A 7500-nucleotide genomic window follows, 5' to 3' on the forward strand; every position below is an offset into this window, starting at 1 on the left:
CATTGAAGTTACACAGAACAATACAAATAGTTTGCGAGGACAGCTGTCTGTCACAGTTGTAAGAGTGTACACAGCAACAAGAGACATGAAGCCAAATGTAAGCTTCAGTCTCAATACCATTATATGCTCATCTACTGGAGTGACCTCTACTACCAAGGGTTGAAATCTGCTGCAGATGGCTATGGTTACTTCCTTTAGATGGTGACCATCGCTGTGGCTCAACCAGTATAAAGTGTAATCACCCACTCTAATCATGCCACTGCCAGGTCTTCTCACCTCCGAGAGAGCAGCCACCTCAACTCTCAGCTGCTTCATCTCCATCAACAGTAATGGTAACCGATCGTCCTGCTGCAAAGAATCCACCTGAGGTTTAATCTGGGACAATCACAATCACTCTGGGTGGATGCCACCTCTGCCATCCCTACCGTTATAGTGAGTATTGGTTGACTGCAGGCCTCATAATCCACTTTTGGGGGTTCCATGGGCATTACCCCACAAGTGTCACACCAGGCTGGCGGCCGCCGGAACACAGACAGAATGACAGGTAACCCCTGCTCCCAGACCAAGTCCCGGCAGTCACCAACCCAGTGGGGCCCACAGCCCGCCTTACTTGATGGGTAAGAGGGACATTTGCTCTCTCCCCAGCACCAACAACTATACGATTTACTGACAGTTGGGTAACCCTGTGGAGGTGGACTGGCAAGGCCTGCCTCCCCACAACCTCCCATTAACCCCAGGGGGCATGGAGGCAAGAGTTAGTATGAAGCCAGGGTGTGTCCACACACTGGTGGGCCATGACTCTGTACCTTTAGGGCCTCCTGCTGCTCCACACGCCTCCACAGTTCAGCCTAGGACTGCAAGGTGCTTAGTTTCCGTGGGTGGTCACGAGGAGGCTCCACAGAAGTTTTGATAATGGAGAGGCTATGAGATGTCAGGAGAGTCTTATGCACAGCTGCTCTCTTTTCGCACCAGAGTAGACAGCAGTGGCAGCTGCAAGTGAGAAGGCAAAGTAAAGCACTTGACATTAATTAGGCTACCACATCATCGCTTCACATCACCTAAGCATGAAGCACCCACCCATATATATATATATATATATATATATATATATATATATATATATATATATATATATATATACACATGTGTATGTATATGTGTGTGTTTGTGTGCTTGTCTGTGTGTATGTATATCTTTTTTTTTTTTTTTTTTTTTCAACGGTAGGTTCATGTTTGAGCCGCCGTGGTCACAGTATGATACTTAATTGTAGTTTTCATGTTGTGATGCTCTTGGAGTGAGTACGTGGTAGGGTCCCCAGTTCCTTTCCAAGGAGAGTGCCGGTGTTACCTTTTAGGCAATCATTCTCTCTATTTATCCGGGCTTGGGACCAGCACTGACTTGGGCTGGCTTGCCCACCCAGTGGCTAGGTAGGCAGTCGAGGTAAAGTTCCTTGCCCAAGGGAACAACGCGCCGGCCGGTGACTCGAACTCAGATTGCCGTTGTCCCAGTCCTGAGTCCGATGCTCTAACCATTCGGCCACCGCGGCCTTGGCGATCATGGATTTCCATGATTTTCTTGGCAATTTAGAGCGGTGGTTTGCCGTTGCCTTCCGCCCAGTGTTTTTTTATCGAGTCACCATCTCTATTTACCAGGCACTGACTTGGGCTGGCTTACCCACCCAGCGGCTAAGCAGGCAATCGAGGTGAAGTTCCTTGCCCAAGGGAACAACGCACCGACTCGAACCCTCGAACTTAGATTGCCGTCGTGACAGTCTTGAGTCCGACGCTCTAACCACTCGGCCACCGCGGCCTATACATATATATATATATATATATATATATATATATATATATATATATATATATATATATATATACATTTATAAATATATATATGTGTGTGTGTGTGTGTGTTTGTGTCTGTGTATGTATGTGTGTCTGTGTATGTATGTGTGCGTGTCCTTGCTGCCAAGCAAGGACAGGTGAATAAGTACACTACGTTAGACCACATTTCAGAGAATTACATCTCAAAGAAATTTGTTTTAGAAATTTGACTATATTGTTAGTGTTAGTGAAGACAAACGTGAATTTTATTTGAGGGTAATTATTTAGTAACAGTGACTTTACTTGCTTCCTGATTTCAAAACTTAAACTACCCATGGTCTGTTTTAACAGTAGGGACAGTGAGTTGGTTTGAGAATATTTTACAAGAAAAATTGGTAATTTTATCAAATAAGAATAACAAAACCCATTAGCTGTAAAGAATTTTTTAAGATAGATCATTTCGTCATGAAAAGTTGACCAGTTGCTACACTGGTTATAGGCTCAAATGATTAGATTTTTGATGCTGTTAATTTTGTGTAAATATGGAATATAGTTAAGTAAGTAAAGTCCGAGGCCAATGAAGTGGTGAAGGTTGGCATTCGGTAAATGTTTGTATGGAAGGTGCCAATAGGTGATTAGTGTCCAAAAATGGTAATTAATTGTTTTCCTGCATCTCACAGGTAATTTGATGCTCGGGTGTTTCGTTGAGATAGTTCAGAAAAAGGTTTACGCGTGAGGGGTGTTTGAAAAGGAGAAAGGTATCATCGATGTATTGACGATAATGAACGGGTTTAAATTCAGGCGGACATTGTTCAAATCAGTCATATTCATTATAGCAAAGGAATGCATTAGCGTAAGAAGGCTTAATTGCGAACCCATCGCTACACCGTCTGTTTGACTGTATAAATAATCACTAAAAGTAAAAACCGAGTAATGGGCTGCAATCTCAAGTAATCTTTTTTAAGTTATCTTTTGATAGGCCAAATTCAGTGTGTGCTGCTTACATTGTTGATCTGTGGTTTCACGAAGGGGAACATTAGTGAACAATAACTCAACATCGAAACTTGCCATGGTTATGGATTGTTGGTGGTTAGAGGGGATATGATAGGAACTAGAAATTTTGTAGTGTTATAGTTAAAAGTACCTGTCGAAGAAATAATGGGTTTTAGAGGAATGATATATTAATGAACTTTGGGGAGTCCATAGAATAGACCAGGTCTGGAGCCAGAAGCCATAAGAAAATTATATGTATTTTCATTGATGGCTGCTTTGATGGTACGGAGTAGTCTTTTTACCTTGTCCTCTAGGTATAATTTGTGAACTGATACCTCTGTAGTAATTCGTCTGAATTTTGTGTGGTCACTGAGAATGTTGGTCTTTTGTTTATAGTTACACTTGTTTAAAATGACAACTGGTTTGGTAGTTATTATTATTTTATTATTTTTAAGTGTCTGTAGAGGAGACAAAAGTGCCTCTGAATTTTTCCGAGTTTTTTTTGTTATGGCTGCTGTCTACTCTACGCAGTTTATTATCTAAATTATTTTTGATTAGTCTGGAAATACAGATCAAGTCAAGTGAAGATAATGCAGTTTTTAAGATATTTAATTTGTTAGTGGTTACAGTTTCTTTTTTAGTTTTCATAGTGATTTCTCGGTCCAGAGGCACACGACACCAAGAACGGTACGTCGGGGTATGTGTAAACAAGGGCTTGTGAACACGGAAATTGACAAAATTGGCTTTAACATCATAATTTTTACAAAGATTCAGGAAATGGATGCATCTCTCTGACTTTTTCGAGCAGAAGAAAAACTCGGTTCTTCTAAAGGTACTGAGTGTTGTTTTGCCATACTTGTTTCTGATATACTCCTTAATAGGTTTGCCACTCGTATTGCAAGTAACGAAGATAATATATTGCACACACACACATTAACAGTCTAATGGGTGAATAAGGTTGTTGCGGTGGTTGTGTTGTTTAGTCCGGGTTTCATCTTCTGTATATGTAAGGATTCTGAGATGATAAGGTCTGGCGGGAGGAATGGGAAAATCGAATACTAAAACAACCCCTCTCTAACACAGATTTTAGTATTTAGCATTCTATCTTCCCATTCCTCCCGCCCAGACCTCATCATCTCAGAATTCTTTTGTGCGTGTGCGTGTGCGTGTGTGTGCACATATATATACATATATATAAACGTTATATTTTTTTTTCTTTCTTTTTTTCAGGTTTCAGTTTTTTCAGGCAGGTATGAAAGGAAATGGATCATCTGATTAACGGAATATAGTCTAGTCTAGTTTCTAGTAATGAATGATTGTTAAGTTGAGTTTATTGTCTTTTTAATCTAACTGAAAGAATAAACAGAAAAGCTTTAAAGTATCATAGCTACAGCTGCTGCAGAAGGGTGAATGCTGCCTTTCAAAGATAAACTTCATTTGAAAATGGTAGTAAATGTAGTTGAAGAGGAAGCAGCTAAATTGCGAGAAATGAGGAAACAGCGAGGGAGGTCAAAATATTATTGAGCTCAAAGGATAACTGTATTGTGGCAATATTGGTAGTTTGTCTTCCTATCATGCTTTTGCTTGGTGCAAATGTAATTTTAATTTGAGGGGAGAGGGTTATTTTTCTTACCACTTTTACAGCATCTACCTTATAAGACGATGTTTTAAATATAACAAAAGTGTGACAGTAACACGAATGATTTACTGTAAACCCACTTAGCTACTATGGGAACGATATGACTGTAATGTTACTGATGACCAAGTTCTGTATCTTACTGTGGTTACATGGTAAGGTATGAGAATGAGAAATATAGTGTGGAGGCACAGGTATGCTGCTAGTTATTTACAGGTTTGGAGGCTTTGGTCATCAATTTCTCAGCTGTTTTGTTGCCAGGAATCATTATTCTTACATAAGTAGTTTTTTCCCCAGCACGAAAAATATAACTAATTTTTGTGAAATCTATGAAATTTTAAAACTCGCCTTAGGAATTCGATATTCTGAATGTGCAAGCGCTCACCGGGCTACATAACGGCCTCAGCATTCAAGTGTCAGTTTTGTTAGCAGGATCAAAACAAGTTATAACTATGAATGCTAACCTGTGCAGCTCCCTAATGTTAAAATCAACTGCATCTCTTTTTTCAAACTTATTTTTCATGCAGATTTGGAATTGTCAACGTGGCAAAGTAAGCTGCAGTCAACTGACGTTCAGGAGATAGACTACCAAGTTAGAAAAGGAAATGATTAAAGCTGGTGGCTGTGCCCCTTACAAGCATATAGGCTTCCCTTTTCCTGATACTTACAGAACAAATATTCAGACTGGAGGCCCCAAAGATTTCTTATAGAACTTCAGGAAATATATTCTGAAGCATTTGCCATCCCAATAGGACCCACAGCCCACCTCACTTGCTGGGTGGGAGGGACAGAACCCCTTCCCCCAGCATATACATTTATTTGAGACACTGCCAGTGAGTTATGTATATATATATATATATATATATATATATATATATATATATATATATATATATATATATATATATACATACAATGTAGATTTACATAGATAGATATATGCGTGTGTGTATGTATGTATATATAGATAGATTGAGACACACACTCATACACACACACACACACACATGTGTGTGTGTGTGTGTGTGTGTGTGTATGCATATATATATGTATATATATATATATATGTATATACATATATGTATATATATGTATATATATATATATATATATATATATATATATATATGTGTGTGTGTGTGTGTGTGTGTGTGTATATATATATGTGTGTGTGTGTGTGTGTGTGTGTGTGTGTGTGTGTGTGTGTGTGTGTGTGTGTGTGTGTGTTAACAGCTTGTCTTGAGGAAATATTCAAGAAGTTAGAATGGAATGGAAAGGGTATGAAAATAGGAGACAAATAACTAAATAATTTAAGATTTGCAAACGATATTGTTCTCTTCAGCAAATGAAATGCAGCAGTTAATAAACGACCTGAATAGAGAAAGTTTGAAGGAAAAGACTAAGGTTACGTTGGACAGTGGAGTTCAATTTGAACAGATACATGTACAAAGCAAGGCAACTCTTACAAACAATCACATCTAGCGAAGAGGAAATAAAGTCTAGGCTGGAGCACGTTCAGCAGATACAGTAGAAAAAGAAAAGCCTTTAACCAATGCGTCCTCCCAGTTATGACCTATGGATCAGAAACATGGCCTACAACCGGAGAGGAAACTAGTAAGTGCCCAGATTGGGATCGAGAGGTTGATGCTGGGAATTAGCCTAAGAGATCAGATGAGGGCGACGTGGATCAGATAACAGACAAAAGTGGAAGGTATACTTGGGAGAATCAAAAAGAAGAAATGGCAATGGGCAGGTCATATATATCGGCAACAGGACACCAGATGAACAGAAAAATAACAGACTGGGCTATAGATAACATAAAGAGGCCAAGGTCCAGACCAATGACAAGATGGCGTGACGAAATAACGAAATTTGGGAACCAAGACTAGAAACAAAAAAGGCAATACAGGAAAAGTTGAAAAAAATTGAGAAAATCCTATTCCTGCAATGGATTGATTCCGGCTGATAATGATGATATATATATTCATGCATGTGTCTGTGTGTCTACATATATATATACTTTTTTATGAGTATATATATATATATATATATATATATATATATATATATATATATATATATATATATATATATATATATAAATATATATATATATGTATATATATATGTATATATATATATATATATATATATATATATATATATATATATATATATATACATATATATATATGTATGTGTGTGTGTGTGTGTGTGTGTGTGTGTGTGTGTGTGTGTGTGTGTGTGTGTGTGTGTGTGTACATTATGTATATTCATATACATATGTGTCTGTATTTGTGAATATGTATATATACATACATTGCGGTCCCAGGCTAAACTGTGGAGGATCTCGGAGCAGCAAGAGGCCCCAGAGGTATGGAGCTATGGCCCACCGGCATGTGGACACACCCTAGCTCCATACCAACCTGCCCCCTAGCCTCCCTGGGGTAATTGGGTGGCTTGGGGGAGGTGGGCCTTGCCAGTCCCCCCAGAAAACGCTCTGGCAATGCTTCAAATAAATGTATATGTTGGGGGGAGGGGAGCTGTCCCTCTCACCCTGCAAGATAGGTGGGCTGTGGGTCCCACTGGGACTATGAAACTTGTGGGGCAAAGCCCTCGGGAGCCCCACAGGTGGATGGGCGGCCCCACAGCCCGCCGACCCTTCCCTTTATTTGGGCAGCGTCGGCGGGGGCGGCAGAGATGGCGTGCACCCAGAGTGACCACCCGAGGCTTAACCTCCGGCAAGCTTTCCGGGTAGGCGCTTGGAACATCCGGTCCTTGCGGCAGGATGGGTTACCTCTGCTATCACGGGAATTGAGGTGACTGGGAGTTGAGGTGGCTGCCCTCTCGGAGGTGAGAAGACCTGGTAGCGGCATGATCAGTATGTGTGGGTACACCTACTACCAGTCGGGTCACAGTGATGGTCACCACCTCCAGCGTGTAGCCATAGCCATCTCCAACTGACATCTGCCCTCGGTAGTTGAGGTGACACTGGTTAATGAGCGTATTATGGCACTCAGACTGAAGCATGCTTTTGCCTTCATGTCT

Source organism: Penaeus monodon, chromosome 36, assembly GCF_015228065.2.
Source record: "Penaeus monodon isolate SGIC_2016 chromosome 36, NSTDA_Pmon_1, whole genome shotgun sequence".
In the NCBI taxonomy this organism is placed as follows: domain Eukaryota; kingdom Metazoa; phylum Arthropoda; class Malacostraca; order Decapoda; family Penaeidae; genus Penaeus; species Penaeus monodon.